Source organism: Notamacropus eugenii, chromosome 1 (assembly GCF_028372415.1).
Source record: "Notamacropus eugenii isolate mMacEug1 chromosome 1, mMacEug1.pri_v2, whole genome shotgun sequence".
Classification (NCBI taxonomy): Eukaryota; Metazoa; Chordata; class Mammalia; order Diprotodontia; family Macropodidae; genus Notamacropus; species Notamacropus eugenii.
This window is the reverse complement of record NC_092872.1, coordinates 311,019,827-311,037,926: the sequence shown is the minus strand read 5'-3', so window position 1 is coordinate 311,037,926 and position 18,100 is coordinate 311,019,827. Positions and strand designations below refer to the sequence as shown.

At 39.2% G+C, this 18,100-nt stretch overlaps 1 long non-coding RNA gene across 11 annotated transcripts in view; it reads right to left on the bottom strand.

Moving 5' to 3' along the window:
• Positions 1-18,100, bottom strand: part of LOC140517886 (uncharacterized) — a 138,217-nt gene that overhangs the window by 31,481 nt on the left and 88,636 nt on the right. For 10 of the 11 annotated variants that reach the window (XR_011971769.1, XR_011971766.1, XR_011971773.1 and 7 more), the window contains exon 6: positions 17,422-17,957. The exons of the other annotated variant lie outside the window; for it this stretch is intronic. This is a non-coding gene — a long non-coding RNA (uncharacterized lncRNA). The remainder of the gene's footprint in view (positions 1-17,421; positions 17,958-18,100) is intronic. 11 annotated transcript variants of the gene reach the window in all.

The window sequence follows — 18,100 nt, the reverse complement described above, 5'->3', positions numbered from 1 at the left end:
AGGTAATAGAGCTTGTTCCTTCTGTGTAGCTATGCATGTAACCATAATGACGTTAACAGCAAAATATATATACCATCCAGTCTGGCATAGTCCATGCACTCCACAGGCCTTGATCATAACTCTCAGTTGTAGTTCATCCTTTATTTTGACCAATAACATCATGAAGGAAATGCCTTGACTTGGCATGAATTGAATTTAATTGAAGCAGAGTTGCGCAGTTGTCAACCTCACTCTCTCTTCCAGAGTCATCAGAGTCCAGTGGCAAGACAACTAATGATGACTCAGGATGCAGTGGATGACCTTGGCATCTGACCAAGCTCTAAGCTTGGTCAGCTTATAAGCTCATAAGCACCTGTTTCAGGAGCCTTCATGGCCTTGGAACAAATTGTTTTCATCTACCCATTCTACCAGGTGAAGTGATCATATGCTTGGGGTAGACCTCTACTTACCTCATCATAGGTTTAATGACCATTGGTTCCCCTCAAGTTGGTTTGGCACATCTGCTGAAGCACTTGTACTGGAGTGTGGCTGCTGTGCATGCTACAGGTCTTGGAGTCACAGGTGAGAGTTGGGTGGCAGGTTCGCCAGAGATGGATGAATAGCCCCCAAAATGGCTCAATGAGCCCTCACATGAGAGATGTTTGTCCTCCCTGAATATCCCATACACCTTCAACCCTCTGTAGCAGCTTATTCAATCCTAACACAAAGTTAGAAACCCTCTCTCCTTCCTGGTATGGAGTAGTTGGTATAATTAGCACTACATCATCAAAATGGCTATTCAACCATCACAGATATTCAAATACAATAGTCTCTGAGCATTGTACTTTCAGCATAAAGCATGTTCCAAAAGTCTTAGTGCAGTTTTAAGCTATTAGAGCTTGACTTTTGAGACTCCTTGCTTGTACCATAGACTGGTCCCTTGAGGTTTTCCAACAATCACTCCTATTCCTCTGTCTCAATTCCATGAAACCTCTCTATCACAACTGTACCATGTTCTAATCAGGACCCAAAGAGTTTGGTAGGCTGAATTTCTCTTCAGAAAAAGGATGATAGTCTTCCATATTTCCATATTCCTAATCCTCTGGATTAGGACTAGTAGGTTCCATTATGGCATGAAAGACCCAGGCTCAGCACCACGGATGAGTGTGGAGGCCTATCCTGCTCTATAGCCACCTCTGACCTTTCTTTTCTCCTGAGTTAGTTCTGATAATCCGACTCCCTCATTAATTAATAAAATTTTATACTAATCTTTTTTGAGAGGCCCAGTAACCAGTTTCCAATTACTTTCCAAAGCCCCTATTTTACTAGGCATTCTAAGAGCCCAAATTTTCAACTTGCAAAAAAAATTTTTTTAAATCATAGAGCTATGAAATTTCTCCTCAGATCCTTTAGTGAGTATTCCTTATCTTTCCAAAATGTCATTTAGAATTATTTTTTAAAAGCCAGTCAATAGCTAGCTGCTTCTCTCACCTCATAAAGGGGTGACGAAGTAAAAACCCTTCTTTGCACTTATTTAAGATATTAACACCTTGTTGTCTCTCTTCCCTAAACCCTCAGTGACTTCACAAAGTGACTACAAGGGGAGTTAATTGATCAAGGGTGTCCTGATCAAGCTGGCACTATATCTAAAAAGAGAGATGTGGACTAGTTGACCTCTAAGGTCCCTTCCAGTTCTAAATCTCTGATCCTAATTCAATTTAATTCAACCAATATATGTTAAGTATCTACTGTGTGCAGAGTACAGTGCCAACTAAGAACAGTTGGAGTTTAGATCTACCCTACCCTCAGGTAGCTCCAGTAAAGGGCATATTTACTAATAACTATAGAACAGAAACCAGCTGTGTGACTCACTTAACCCTATTTGCCTCAGTTTCCTCATCTGTAAAATGAGCTGGAGAAGGAAATGGCAAATCACTCCTATATCTTAGCCAAGAAAACCCCAAATGAGATCACAGAGTCAGACACAACTGAATTGACTGAACAACAACAAAATAGTAGTGCAGAAGAAAACGAAGTAAACAATGATCTGTTTGTACTCCTTCATATGACAGCAGAATAAGATCATAGATTTAGATCTTGAAAGGACCTTGGAGATTACCTGATTCAATCCCCCCCTTTTACAAATGAGGAAACTGAGTCCCAGAGAAAAGTGATTTGTCAAAGATCACATAGGTAGTAAGTGGCAAGGGCAGGATTAGAACCCAAGTATTCTGACCACAAATTCAACACTCCCCTGCTCCAGGTCCTCTCGATGGCAGTGTCAGCTTGTCCTAGTATTAGCCAATTATCATACTGCTCCAGTATCGAGCCTCAATATCGAGTTCAGGTTTATCATTAATCTTATGGAGAAATTAAGGCTTCATTGGCCTGCACATAATTCAGGTGGGGCTTGGAAGTTAGTGATGGCACTAGTTACAGAAGAATGTTCTCCTTTCAATCAATCTATCAATCAACTCTTAGAGTACCCAATCTCCATACCTATAGCTTTAAGCTATTCCATCTTCAGTTTCTTTTTAGAGGACAACATGGCAGCCCTTCTTTCCATAAGTCCTTCCCAGAAGGACATCTTTCAAGGCAGCCCATAACACCCCTGTGAAGGAATCTAGAACAGATGGGGGAATTTACATCCCTGACACCTGCACAGCAGGCATAGACAAGATAAAATAAAACTCCACATGTCTCATTCTCTGCCATAGAATCTAATCTCCCTCCCTTCCTGACTCCAGGAAATAAGTGGAAGAGTTCTCTGGGCCTCCCTTTTCCTCTCTGGGACTTCCAGGGCAGGAAAGCCTATGACAACTGAGCAGGGGAACAAGTTTTTCAGGAGTGGGTTTTGAAGTAAGGAAAAGAGTTGAGATAGGTCAAAGTCAAGAGAGATAACCTCCTCTGCTTTGCTTTTTTTTTCTTTGAAGTTCTCAAAATACTTCACAAACAGTAAGTTTTTGGTTTAGCTGCTAGAAAAGCAAGATGCATGTTCTCTCTAAAAAAAATTTAATTGATTATATTACTACTCTTTAATACTTCTTCCCTTTCCCCTAATCCAGAAAGTTATCATTAAGAGCAAAGAATTAAAAAAAAAAAAAGAGAGGAAAGCAATACGGTAAAACTAACCAAAATATCAAGAATAGTATATGCAATGTTTTACACTCCTAGTCCACACTCATAGAAGGGAAGTAGGTACATTTCCCCCACTCTTTTTCAGGGCCAACTTTGGTCATTATAAAAATTGCAAAGCATTCAGTTCCAGGTCTTTTTTTTTCCTTTCCATTTCCTTGTTGAAGTTATGGTCTACATGGTTTTCCTGGGTTTTCTTTCTTTACTCTGCATCAGTTCATATAAATCTTCCTGTTGCATTTCTAAAATCCTTCATATTCATTTTTTCTCTTTCTGTGAGGAACCAGGCCCACTCAGAATAGTCTGCTTAATTTTCAGTGAGAGCTGAGGATGCTACCTATGCTCATACTAATAATAAATTATTATATATGATATATGTAAATAATAATAATAAATGGGTGAATGAATAAATGCAAATTTCTGGGAACACAAATTCATAAGTGAAATAGTCCCTGCCCTCAAGAATTCAATAGAGGAAGACAACAGCATATAAGAAAGTGGTAGCCAGGAAGAAAGTTTTAGTCTAGGCAGTCACAGAGATGGTGATTTGATCCAAAGGACAGCTGATTAATGCCCTTTCCAGAAGCAATGTTAGTAATGATTTGATTACTGTTGCCAAAGCAAGAGATGGAAGAGAGGGAGTGGAGAGTATATATGCCTCAATAGGACAATGGTAAGATGACCCAAGTAGAAAGCTATACAGAATGTGAAGGATGATCAGGTCTGGAGCCAATTAGACACAGTGTACTAGGCTTCCAGAAAACATGGAAGGTTCTAGCCAAGCCCAGTTTCCTGACAACCATGATCAAACAACAACCCCCAAAAAACCCAAAACAACTTGGATGACATACATCAGGAAATCATTAAAGAAAACTACCAAGGTCTATTATAACTACAGAGCAAATTGAAAATAGAATCCACTAACAGACTAATTCACAAAAAGAATGCTAAAAACAATTTAAATTGAAACATTCAGGAATGCCATAGACAAAATCCAGAGCTTCTAGGTCAAAGAAAAAATATTATAATCAGAAAGAAAAAATTCAAGGACCAAGTCAGGATCACATAAAACTATTCTGGAGCTATGACAAAAAAGGAAAAGAAATTTTAGTGTATGCCATATCAAAATTAAAAAAAGAAAAGAGCTTCCAATCAAGAATAACTTATCCAGCAAAACTGAGTATAATCTTATAAGGGAACAAAACAGATCTTTAGGGGGCTAGAGCAAATGTTTCAGTGGGGAGGTGGGGCAAAAAGAGGAGATGAATGGAAATGAGAGACAGGAAAAAGAGAAAAAGAAACTATTTTTTCCCGCCAAGAAAATGTCCTTCTGGGGACTGAGCTCGAACCGTAATCTTCAATTCCTGAACAGAAATCTTCCACCACTGGGCTAAACCCCTTTGAACTGGGGAACTGCTGAAATTCTCCTGCTATTTAAAGTTCCCAGAGCTGTGATTTATTTGTTTGGTTACCAATTCTGCTTTTTCCATTCTTCATCCAATCAAAGAGAGTCACATCTCAAGGTGTAGACAATCTTGTTTACATACCATGTAAATTCATTGATTGGTTGTTTCTGTATCTCAAAGAGGTATTCTCACCTGATAAAGGTATCAGGACATAGAATGTCTTGTTAATCAAAGGTGGGGAGGGGAGGGGAAATAGAACCCCACTTTCTTGCACAAGAAAGAAGTCAAAGTCCTAAACAGAATTTCAGAAATGTTAGATACAATAGAGTATGATGATGGAGTATGACTATTTCTCAGCTTTGCCTTGGCACCTTTACAGTCAAATTCAACCTATGCTAAGACATAAAAACCTCATAAATAAATGAAGAAAAGTAGGGCCATTAAACATGTAGTTTACTGAAAACAACATAATTAAAATTTTAATCAATAAGACACATTTAAAGAAAGGATTAAACTGACATGGAGACTAAATAATATAATCCTAAAAAATGTGTGTCAAAGAACAAATTATAGAAATGAGAGATAATTTTATCAAACACAATGGCAACAATTAGAGAACATACAAGAATTTTGGGGAGGCAGCCAGAGCGTTTCTTAAGGGAAAAGTTGATTTTGTAAACACTTTCATTAACAAAAGAAAGAACGTATCAGAAAAAGGAGTATGCAATTTAAAAAACTCAAAAAGCGAAAATTTTTTAAAAACTTTTTTAAAGAAATTTAAAATTTAAAAATTTTAAAGAAAATTTTTTTAAAAGTCCAAAATAAACATTCTGAAAATTGGAAGCATGATAAATTTAAAACAAAAAGTTGTATTTTTTATTGTAAGCATTTTTAAATGCCCCAAATGCATGTCAATAGAAATTTGAATTGATAAACAAAACTAGGACTTTAAAAAAAAAACTAATAAAATAGAAAAACATTAGCTTATTTGATCAAGAAAAAAAGAAAGAAAAACAACTGCTAAAAAGAAAATACACAGTAGATGAAGCCAAAAAGAGGAAAATTTTAGAAACCACATCTCCAAATTAAAAGTCAACAAATGTATGAAAATTTACACAAATACAAAAAAAAAATGTAAATTAAGGATAAGAAAGAGAATTTAAATAACCCAGTCTCAGAAAATGAATTTAAATGTTTTCAATTAACTCAAAGCTCCACCCCCCCTTTTTTTAAAATAGCAGGCCCAAGTAAATGTACAAATGAATTCCATCAAATCTTTAAAGGACAATTAATTTTAGTATTATCTGAACTGCTTTCAAAAAACAGATGTAATAGGCTGGATGAATTGGCAGTCACTCATTCACTCATCAAGTTAACTCAGCCCTAAAGAGAGAGCTCCAAACCCAAGTGGATTTACTCTATTCAGGAACTGGAGGTATGGTCCAAAGGGGGCTATTACTGATGGTGCTGAGGCAGACCAGTAAGAGGGCGAATGGTAAGATGGTGCCAGTCCTAAGAGATGAGACTTAAACTCACCTCTCTTACTTCTTATCTATCTTCTAACCTCAAGGGCCACCATGTCTATCTCCAAATGCTGAACTTGTTCTGAAAATGAATGGATCAGCTCTGGTAATACAACCCTGAGTTTCTGCCCATCCGGCGTTGTTACCATCTAGGAAAGCCATGGCTAGATACTTTCAAGAGACTGAGCTGAGCAGGTAACACAGCAAGAGCAGGGCCTCTAAACATTAAGGTCACCCAACGTAAAGAAGAATTTCCAGTTGAGAAAGTACCATCTCCAAGTGAGATAAGACAAATGGCTTTATCCAAGAATATACAATTTGTTCTTTTAAAAAATAAGTAAACAAATTTTGGGGCAGTGAGGTGCTATAATGGATAGAGAGCACTGGCCCTAGAATTAGGAGGACCTCAGATATTTATAAGTTATGTGACCCTGGGCAAGTCACTTAACCCCAAATGCCTCCCCGCAAAAATATTACAGGCATAACAAAAAATATGAGAGGGGGTATGGAATAATGTTTAGAGTACTGGACTTAGATTCAGGAAGAAATGAGCTGAAGTCTATATTCATTAGCTGTATGACCTCTAAGAGGCTGAGGTCAGTTGAAGGAAGTTCCCACACCAATGAATCAAATTCTTGAAAGAAACACTCCCAAAAAGCACTAATAAATAATTGAGCCAAAGATTAAGTAAATATCCAGACCCTAAATTGAAATCTTATACATTTTGACTAATAATAATAGGTAAAATTTATATAGTCCTTATTTACTATACACAAGGCACTATGCTAATCACCTTACAATCATCATCTCCTTTGATCCTTGCAGTCATCCTATGAGGTAGGTTTTACTATTATCCCCATTTTACAGATAAGAAAACTGAGGCAAACAGAAGTTAATCGATTTGCCCAAGGTCACACAGCTAATGTTTGAGGCTGGATTTGATCTCCAGTCTTCCTGACTCCAGGGTATAATAGACACTTTAACAAAATCAGAACAATAACAATATGTTTGCTCTTTGTCACATTCCAAATACATCTGTGTTGTTTTATTACATAGTGACCGTCAATGTTTATGTTGTTCTGTTTTCTTTATTTGCATCACTTTGTACATCTCTACCCATATTGCTTTGTATTCTTAAGGGGGGAGGGGTATTTTCATAGCACAAGACTTCTATCAATCAGTATATCATAGTTCATTCACACATTCCTCAACCATAGGCTATGTTTCCAGTTTTTCACTATTCCAAATTTAGAGCAGCTATAAATATTTCTGAATAGTTAGGTTCTTTTGGCTCTGTCCTCAAGCAACTTACATTCTACTTGGGGTGGGGGGTAAGGAGGGAACAAACAACAGCCTTTTGGTTTTTTTTTTAGTCTGTTCCAGTTTATCAAATTCTACCCCCCCACACATACACACACACTCTGAACCCTCCCCAAAGAAAATGGTTAAGGAAAACTGACAGCCAAAATGGATATCTGCCAGCATTCTATTCCGGAAGTCTCCCATCCATCTACTGACTATTTCATCATCTGCTTTCCAGGATGCAAACTGGTCACTGCAGTTAATCCGAGACTTGCTGCCTTGTTTTCATTTACATTTCTACAGTTGTTGTGTAGACCATATGGCTATTTAGTCAGCTCTGATTCAATTTGCACATTTTCCCATGTTTTTCTGAATCCATTCTTGTCCTTTCTTAGGGAGTGAGAGTATTCCATTACATTCATGTACCACAATTTGTTTATCCATTCCTTAGTTGAAGGGAACCTACTTTGTTTCTAGTTTGGCTTTTTTTTTCTTCTTTACTACCACAAAAAGTGCTGCTATAAATATTTTGGTGTATACGGAATCCGTCTTTGATCTCCTTGGGTTATATGCCCTGCTGTGGGATCACTAGGTCAAAAGGTATGAATTTCCCTCCTTCTTAAAAGTCCAGAGAGAAAATGGTTTCCACATACTTAAAAGCCTCATCTGGCAACTGCTATCCTACAAATAATCTCCAACTGACTTTGCATAAACCATCTGTTAGGTCCTAAGTATAACTAGACAAACATTAAAGGAAAAGTCTACCTTACATCTCCTTGGGACACTTAACACTGACATTAAGGCATTGACAGGGGCAGGAGAGGGTTGGGGCAGAATACAAGAATTCACTCAGAGAGAGAAAAGATGAAGAAAGAGAAGAAAGGGAGAGAGAGAGGGAAAAAGAGGGAGAGAAAGGAAGGGGGGAAGAAAGGAAGGAGAGAAAGAGGAGGAGAGAGGAGGAAGAAAGGGGGAGAGAGACCACACCCATCTTCTTAAATACCCAAGTATTTATGTACCTATGTACTAAGTAAGCAGCTGGGTAGCACAGTGGCTAGAGTGCTAGGCCTGCAGTCAGGAACACTAATCTTCATGAGTTCCAATCTTGCTTCAGATACTTAACTAGCTGTATGACCCTGGACAAGTCACTTACCCTCTTCTTTAAAATGAGCCGGAGAAAGAAAGGGCAAACTACTCCAGTATTTTTGCCAAGAGAATCCCCCCAAAAGGGGTCACAAAGTGTCATGACTGAAAAACAATGAAGACTCTGAAACATGACTGGAAAATGACTGAATAGCAACGTACCAGCACTCTCTTAGATACTGGGGATACAAAAACCAAACAGTTCCCGCTCCAAAGGGATTTCTTTTCTACTGGGAGAGACAAGGCATTTGTCTATATAAAATAAATACAGAATAGATGCAAAGTAGTTTGGAGAAGGAAACCACTAGCAGCTGGAAGGCTCGAGAAAGGCTTCATGAAGCTTCTGGAGGACAGAGACGTTATTTTGTCTTTGTATCTACAGCACTTGGCATAGAGTAGATGCTTGTTCATTGGTTGATTGATATAGAAGGTAGCAAGTGAACCAAGTCTTTTTTTAAAATTTATTTATTTATTTTTAGTTTACAACATTCAGTCCCACAAGCTTTTGAGGTCCAAATTTTTCCCCTTCCTTCCCTCCCTGCTCCCCAAGGCAGCATGCAATCTGATATAGACTCTACATATAGATTGACCTTAAATATATTTTCACATTAATCATGTTGCAAAAAAAATTATAACCAATGAAATGAATCACAAGAAAGAAGAAATAAAACAAAACAAAAAAGAGAGAGAGCAAATAGCCTGATTTGATCTGCTTTCGGACTCTGTATTTCTTTCTCTGGATGTGGATAGCATTTTCCATCATGAACTTTTTGGAGTTGCCTTGGAACCTTGCGTCACTGAGAAGAGCCAAGTCTATCAAAGTTAGGCATTGCACAATGTGTCTGTTACTGTGTACAATGTTCTCCTGGATCTTCTCCCTTCACTCAATATCAGTTCGTATAAGTCTGGTTTTTCTGAAGTCTTCCTGCTCATCATTTCTTATAGCACAGTAGTATTCCCTTACATGTATATTCCACAACTTGTTCAGCCATTCCCCAAATGATGGGCATCCCCTCAATTTCCAGTTCTTTGCCACCACATAAAGAGCTGTTATAAATATTTTTGTACATTTAGACCCTTTCCCATTTTTATGATCTTTTTGGAATACAGCACTGGAAGTGGTATTACTGGGTCAAAGGGTATGCACATTTTTATAGCCCTTTGGGCATAGTTCCAAATTGCTCTCCAAAATGGTTGGATCAGTGCACAACTCCACCAACAATGCATTAGTGAGTGAACTGAGTTTTGAAGAAAGTCAGGGAGGCTAGGGAGAGGGGCAGAGGAAGAGAAATCTAGGCAAGGGGGACAAAAAGCAACAGCACAGAAAAAGGAAATGAATGAGAGGGCCAACACTGGCCAAGAAAGTCAGTTTACCTAATCTATAGAGTACAGAAACAACATGGGCTGTGGGGAGCCCTAGGTGACCTGGTGGTTAGAGTACCAGGCCTACATTCAGGAAGAGTTATCTTCTGAGTTCAAATCTGATCTCAGATTCCTGGAGTTAGGAAGACTAATCATCATGAGTTCAAATCCCACCTCAGACACTTAACTAGCTGTGTGACCCTGGGCCAGTCACTTAACGCTGTTTGCCTCAGTTTCCTCTGTAAAATGAGCTAGAGAAGGAAATGGCAAACTGCTTCAGCATCTTTGCCAATAAAACCCCAAATGAGGTCATCAAGAGCCAGACATGACTGAAGCAACTAAACAACATCAGAGTACATAAAGAGGGTGACATTATTAAAAGGCTACAAAGGTAGGTTGGGGCCAGGTTGTAGAGGACTTCAAAGCCAAATGAAGGTGTGTATATTTTATCCAAGAATTAATAAGGGGCACCTAAAGCTTATTGAGGAGAATGACATGGTCAACAGACCTATATTCAAAGAGAAAAAAATTACTTTGGCATTATATGGAGGATGGACTGGAGTGGAGAGAGATTTAAGGAAAGGAAATCAATTAGAAGGCCCTTTCCAATAGTCCAACTGAGACCTGACCTGAGGTGGTGACTGTGGGGGTAGTTTGAAGGGAACAGATTTGACATGTGTGAAGCTAGAGATGGTAAGATTTGGCAACTGGTTGGATTTGCAGAGGGAAAGAGAGCGATAGGTCACAAACCTGGGAAACCGGCAAGATAGTAGTATTCTTAAGAGAAATAGGGAAGTTTGGACAAGAGCACGTTTGGAAGGAAGACAATAAATTCTGTTTTGGACATGTTGAACCTGAGATGTCTGCCTATGGATCATCCATTTGGAAATGTTCAAAGGGTATTTGGTGACCTGGGAGAGAGAATGGGTGCTAATGTACAGACACAGGAATCTTCAGTATAGAGGTGATCTTTAAACCCATAGGAGAGATAACAGGGTCACCAAATGAGAGAAACTAGAAGAAGGCTTCATGGCATCCTGACTTCTCACCACCCTAATCATGAGAGGAAAATGTGGTTCTCTTGAGGGGAGAGAAATTTTCATTCTTATTTATGGTCTTTTTAAAATTTGGTACAAGAGTTGAGCATTTAGATTAGTAGGCACTATAGATAGTCATGGGAAGCTGATGAGATGCTCTACAGAAAGGAATTTGGTTGCTTTGGAGTTCTCAGTTGTTGGAACAGAACAGAGAGATCTTTTCTTTCCTGCCAAGTCATAGAATATAAATATCACAATCCTTGATGGGTTCGTCATCACAAGTCCTTAGGAAAAGGGGGTCCATTTTAATTTTCGTCCATTTTAATGAATGAATTTGAAGTCAAGTTGTTTGAGGAGTTGGGCAAATAGGATTTATGTGCTTCTGTGCAGGAATCATGTGTGTAGTCGAATGTGTGAAAAAGCTCATGACATCAAATCCTCTACATATGTTCTAGTGTCATAGTTAGGATTCATATAGCGCTTTACACATATTATCTCATTTGAGCCCCACAACAACCCTAGAAAGTAGATATTATTCCCATTTTACAAATGGGAAAACTGAGGCAGGCAGAAGTGAATTGATCTACACAGGATCCATAACTAGTTAGTGTCTAAGGCTCGATTTTGAAACTTTAGGTCCAGAGCACTGTTCATTTTGCTACCAAGTCACCTCTCTAATACTGCATTTTATTAAGAGAGACAGGACTTTGACTTTTTAATGGACTGGCGTAATTGAGTTGCATCACTGGATCAATTTGCCATACTACTTAATGTTTGTACATAATGACCAAAGAGGTGTCCCTGCCAAGCCCTTGAGAAATCAAGGTCATGGAAAAGAATCAGCCAGCTCTCACCCTTACCCCAGTGGAAGCGGAGGAAGCCTGAAGGCATTGAGTACAGTTAACTAAGTTCTGTATTTCATTCAGTCTTATGACTAGACACTGACTAAGCAGGGGGAAGCTGATGAGTTAGAGGATGTGGATAAAGTACGAATCACAGTTCTCTGTGTGGCCTTGACTTGTCAGAGTTGCTAACTCAGATCACCAGAAACCAAGTAGCCTGTCGCTATACTGCTACAGCATCGTTGGGCCTTGTGGGGCACTTCCAGTCTTAAAGACTTGCCTAAGGCACTAAGAGGTTAGAACTAGGCCCCTGAGAGATAAGAGAAAGAGTTAGGGTCAGATCTGACGTTACCGACCAATCCAGGTCTGATTTGTGATGGAAGAATACACCACCACTTAGCTAAAGTAGATGCACCTCCCCCCTCATTTATATATAGAAATTAGTCTGGCGAGCAGAATAGGAAACTTGTGTGGTCTTCAGATATCCATCAACAGGGAGGTGCCCAGACACATCACATGGGTGGGACTTGTTAACTCCTTAGGTAACAAGAAGCTAAGTCAAGGGAGGCAGGGGTCAGTTAGGTCTTCAGGATTTCTTTGAGGGAAATCTAATCCCTATTGTGCAGAAATAGGTGAGTAGGGAAGAGGAACCTTCGTCTTCACCGAAGGGAAGAATTTCTATTTCTCTCTCTCTCTTTTATCTATAACCCTTCTCTCCTCCCCTCCCCCACACTGACCATCTCATCAGAGGAAGAGGAGTTAGTTGTAGCAGACATGGATTCCAGCAGGATTCAAGAAGATTGAATCAGTAGAAGACAATCCATTCATTTGGGAGTGTAGTGACACACCAAAGACAAACAGATGCAGACCATCTACAGAAGACAATCTTTTATTCACAAGTTGTACCACAGAATGTTGGCTATAGACTCAAGTTAGGATTTCCAGGCCTTAAAACAGCAAGAGTTAGGCATTATCTCTTTGCCACAGTTGTGCCTCTGTTACATGTGCCTCTACTATTGTACTCTAAGTCTGAACCCATTTTTCCCATATGCCCATGCCTTATATTTGTAGAAAAATGTGCCTCAGGATCTAAGAAAATTTTTATACCAGTTGTCCTCCCTATGCCATAAGGTAAATGCCTTTGCCAAAAATAAATTGTCTACTGGTTGATTGTTTAGTAGGAAGCACATTGGTGGGGGTTTATGGATGATAATATTAGAAACCTAGCCTCTCAGTGTTAGTCTAAGATCCTTGAGAGACTCGGATCTCTAAGTGCAAGTTTGAGTTGGGAGAATAGTTCCTGAGAGCCGTAGGAATAACTAGAGATAGAATATCACATATGAAAAACCACAAGTAGGCCAAGTTGGCTAAATTAAAGAATACCTGAAAAGCAATAATGTATAATAAGCCTGGGAACAAAGTAGATTGAAAGTAGATTGTGAAGCGCTTTAAATTCCATGGGAGCTTGTATTTTATCCAAGAGTCAACAGGGAGCCACAAAACCTTCTTGAGCAGGAGACAGGTATGAATCTCTGCTTTAGCAATGTCACTTTAGCAACTGCGTGAATGACAGGAAATATGGAATACCCTCAAGAGGAATAGGATATTTTAGAAATGAGGTAGGTTTTAGAAGAGATTAACTTCTATTTTGGTCATATTGAGGTTGAAATGCCTATGGGATGTCCAGTTTAAAATGCCTAATAGCTGATGATGAAGCAGTAGAGTCCAGGAAAGAGAAGGGTTACTAGATTCCTTTCTAGTTATCATCATAGAGATAAAAACTGAATCAATGGAAACTGATAAGATTCCCCAAGACAGAGTATAAAGAGAGAAAAGGACCCAGGACAAAGTCTTGAGGCACACCCATGTACACATGGACGATGATCTCATAAAAGAGATTGGAGGCCATACAAGAAGAGAGCCAAGAAAGAAAAGGATGGTTAGTTCTGCTATAATGCTTGTTTTTTAAAACATTAATTTGTTCCAACACAATTGATATACTAAGGAACTTGAACAGAACTCAAAGTTTGAGTTTGTTTGTTTTTTATTTCATCCTAGAGAAACAGTGAGAATTCGCTTCCCCAAAACCCACAAGCTACAACCCTTCTGATACCTACTTCGACAAGAAAGCTTTAGGCCTTTTTCAAGGAAGAGTGCCATATTTATTGTATATCTTCTGGCACTTTAGGAAGTAAGGGCAGAGTGGGGCTGGTCCACATCAGATGCACTCTACCTCCACCCTCTCATAACAGAGTTGGGGGTCTACCAAAGTCACCCTCTCACTCCTAGCCATAGACTTTGTAGAAACCTGGCTGTGGGCTGAGTTGTTCAGTTGCTTTTCAGTTGTTTCAGACTCTTTGTAACTCCTTTTTAGGGGATCTTCTTGACAAATATAGTAGAATGGTTTGCCATTTCCTTCTCCAGCTCATTTTACAGATGAGGAAACTGAAGCAAACAGGGTTAAGTGACTTGGCCAGAATCACACAACTAATAAGTGTCTGAAACCAAATTTGAACTCGGGAAGTTGAGTCTTCCTGAGTCCAGGCTTGGCATTCTATCCACTGCATCCAACCACTATTTATTGTAGCATTTATGTGTTTCTTAACTATTTAACATGCATAAAACTATTTTTTTATTAGGTTTCTGTCTTTTTTGTGCCACTGACAAAATTTTTGAGTGTTATGCCCCTACTTCCATTTTCCTCATAAACCCTGTGGTTTTTATTTCTTGATTTTGCCTAACTCTGTGCTTTGTAGGAACAAATATCCATATGTTTGTGTTATAGCAAAACTGACCATATCATGAAAACACAAAAAGAAAGTCTATGTAGGAGGAGAGTGGTCAATGGTGTCAATGCTTCATTCAAGTCAAGAAGGATGAGGACCAAGAAAGAGAATTTGAATTTGATAATTGAGAAATCATGAGTAACTTTGAAAAGAGTAATTTCAATTCAATGATGAAGTCAGGAGCCAGGTTATAAGAGACTGAAAAGTGAGGGAGAGGAGAGGAAGTGAGCAAAAAAATTTGGATAACTTTTTAAAGGAATCTGAGTGTAAAAGGGAGGAAATGTGTCATAGGTAGATAGCTTGAAAACTCAATAAGATCAAGCAAAGGTTTTTGTTTTGTTTTTTGTTTTTTTTTAAGGAAGGGAGAGACCTGAGTGTGATGCAGGCAGCAGGGAAGGCATTAATAGAAAGGGAGAGATTGAAGGTTGAGAGAAGTAGTCATTGTTGGTGCAATATGTTGGGGATCAATAAAGGGGATCAAATGTAGAAGGGCTGGCCTGGGTGAGGAAAGACATTCCTCTTTCAGACACTAGAGTAAAAGAGGAGAGAACGGGAATTAATTTCAAGAGGTTTTGAGATGTAATGGAAAAAGAAGGATTTCAGAGTATTTGGTCTCTTTCACAGGAAAGTATGAAGCAAGATCCTCTGAAATAATAAATATAAATTGTTCTTGTCGTTCAGTTGTTCAGTCACGTGCAACTCTTTGTGACTCCATAAATCTTATTGTTATTAGTAGGAAAATAATAGTACTAGTAATAAATGACCTGCCTAGGATTATAACCAATGTGTGGCAGAGGCGAGTTCACTGTACCATGAACTTACTTCCCTGCTAGTCAAGATTAGATAACATAAATTTACAGTGGACTCAGTCAACTCAGTTGCATGATTTCCTCCCAAAGCAGCAGCAGCAGCAGCAGCAGCAGCAGCAGTAGTGATATTTAGTAGCATGTGAGTGACCACACCAAATAGATATCATACAGTTGTACCCTCAAGAGAAAGGGAAGAGTTGGGGCAGGCAGCACATAGTGGAATCCCATGGTAAATCTGACTTCCTGTGAAGATTCTGAATAGAAAAACAAAAAAAGGGTCCAACCAGCATTTCCTGTATTAACATGTACTGTCATTAGATGAACAAGTAGGTACAGTCATGAGCCTCCTGGCCCAGGTTAGTGATCCTTGACGTTCTGAGGCAGCCTAGTTCCCATGCTGATGCAGCAGGCCTGAAGCAAGGATCCATTTCATAATCTCATCTCTCCTGATGCTTTTTTGCATAATGCACTACCATTTGGTTCCCACATTACAATCATGGTATTTATCTATGCAAATCAGTAGCTCATAAAAAAAAAAAAATACCACCAATAGCCCAACCCTTCATTAGAGTATAATGTAAAGAATATGGACACACCCAGGGTGGTGAATGAGAGACTGGACAAAAAGATACTTGTAGGTCTCTTCCATCCTTCCCAGGCCCCACCCCCCTACCCCAGTTCCTACTGAATCTAACCCTGTGACATCTCCAGTTGGTGCAGTTAGAGAAAGCAGAGGGATACTTTTAGGATCTGGGAAATGGTTTGTTGTTGTTCAGTCATTTTAATCATGTGTGACTCTTTGTGATCCCATTTGAGGTTTTCTTGGCAAAGATACTAAAGTGGTTTGCCATTTCCTTCTCCAGCTCACTTTACAAATCAGGAACTGAGGCAAACAGAGGTAAGTGACTCACCCAGGGTCACGTAGCTAATAAGTATCTGAGGCTGGATTTGAACTCAGAAATGAGTCTGCCTGATTCCAAGCCCAGTGCTCTATCCTACTAAGCCACCTAGCTGCCCTAGGTGATGGTTCCATCCGTTTCATTTCCCAGATTCCTTCTAAACCACTTCCACTGAAGGATTTCCTTTGGTCAGTTTCACCTTTAATTGCTTCTAGATCTATCTCATTCTTTCTCTAGGTCAAGTCTAAGCAATGCCTTCTTATCCTTGATGTTTGAGATCTTGGAAAGAGTTGTTAAAAATTATTCTTGCTGTTTATTTGGGTGATAACATGGACTCCAGCTTACTGCAGAGTGGGGTGTATGGCGTGTTCAGGGAGGGCTAGCACCTCTGATGTGAGGGCTTGCTGAGCCATTTCCAGGGCTGCTCATCCGCCTTTGGTGTCCACCTGGCACCCAACTCTCACCTGTGGCTCCAAAAAGCTGTAGCATGTGCAGTGGCCACACCTTGGTAAAACTATCTTGACCAATGGGCTAAGCCAGGTTAAGAGCAACCAAAACTGTCAGTGAATTAGAGGGGTGTCTATCCCAAGCGTGTGAAGATTTTCCTCTGCAGAATGGGTGGTTGAGGACAATTTGTCACAATAGCAAGGAGGCAGCTGAAGCAGGTGTTGGGGAGTACTTAGAGCTTGATCAGACATTGAAGATATCAAGGTTGTCTACATTCCGGGCCACTGCCAGTTGTCCGGACTTTTGTCTTGCCACTAGACTTCAATGACTGTGGAATAAAAAGTGAGGACAAGTACTCTGTGCAACTCTGCCTCACTTAAATCCAGTTCATGCTTAAGTCAAGACATTACCCTGTGATGTCACTGGTCCTCTGAAAATGAAAGATGAACAACCACAACTGCATAGTGTAAAGTATTGGGCTGATATTCTAGTCTTATTTCCACTCAGCATCTCCTCTCTGTGCCTCAGTTTATCTGTAAAATGGGAGTAATTGTGCCTTTCTCTTACCTACAGGGATGTCATTATAAGGACAAGTAAGATAAATATCTATAAAATATCTGCAACACTTTGGAAGAAAATTGTTTGGTAACTATAAGGTGGTGATAAACTAAATAGGTAGTAGGTCCCAAGGACAAAATTCATCCTAGATTACTCTGTACTTCAGAAAAAATAATAATAAAAGAATTAAACCTACTTTCATGTTTAAGATACCATAATTCAATAGTGTTCTCATTCAAGATTTCCAGTAGCTGGTACTTCTCCATGGTAAATTCTCCAACTCCAGGAGTGTAAGATTAAATGTTTAACAACTGGCTGTGGAGAGAGGGAAGGTGGAGGAAGCATGCAAGATGAACTTTTATCTTTAATCTGCATTACTGACACTCAAAACAAGACAAAACATAGATCAAGCCTTGATTTGTAGCTTTGCCAATTTCTGATGTATGAATGTTCACGCTGAAAACTTAGGGTAGATAAATAGGGAGGTACAGGGTGAAAGAGAGATCACAGGTTCAATACAGTAAGCATTTACTAAGGGCCAACTTGTATAAGGGAAAATATTTGGATGTAAGTGTTGCCTCTAATATATGCCAGCTATGTGTCCGTTGCAATTCACTTAACTTCTCAGTTCCTCAGGTACCTCTGAGACTTCTGCAGCAGATAGGATGCTGATCTGCATAGTTAGAAGGAGATTCTATACCAAAAGTTTCTTAAACCAATGAAATCACAGACCTGGACAAAAAACAAAACAAAACCATGCAAGGCATTGTTGTAGGCACTTAGGACACAAAGATAGACAATAGTCCCAGCCATCAAGCTTTTATTTGATTTACATGTGAATATAAAATAAGGTTGGGATGCCAGAACTTGGACAA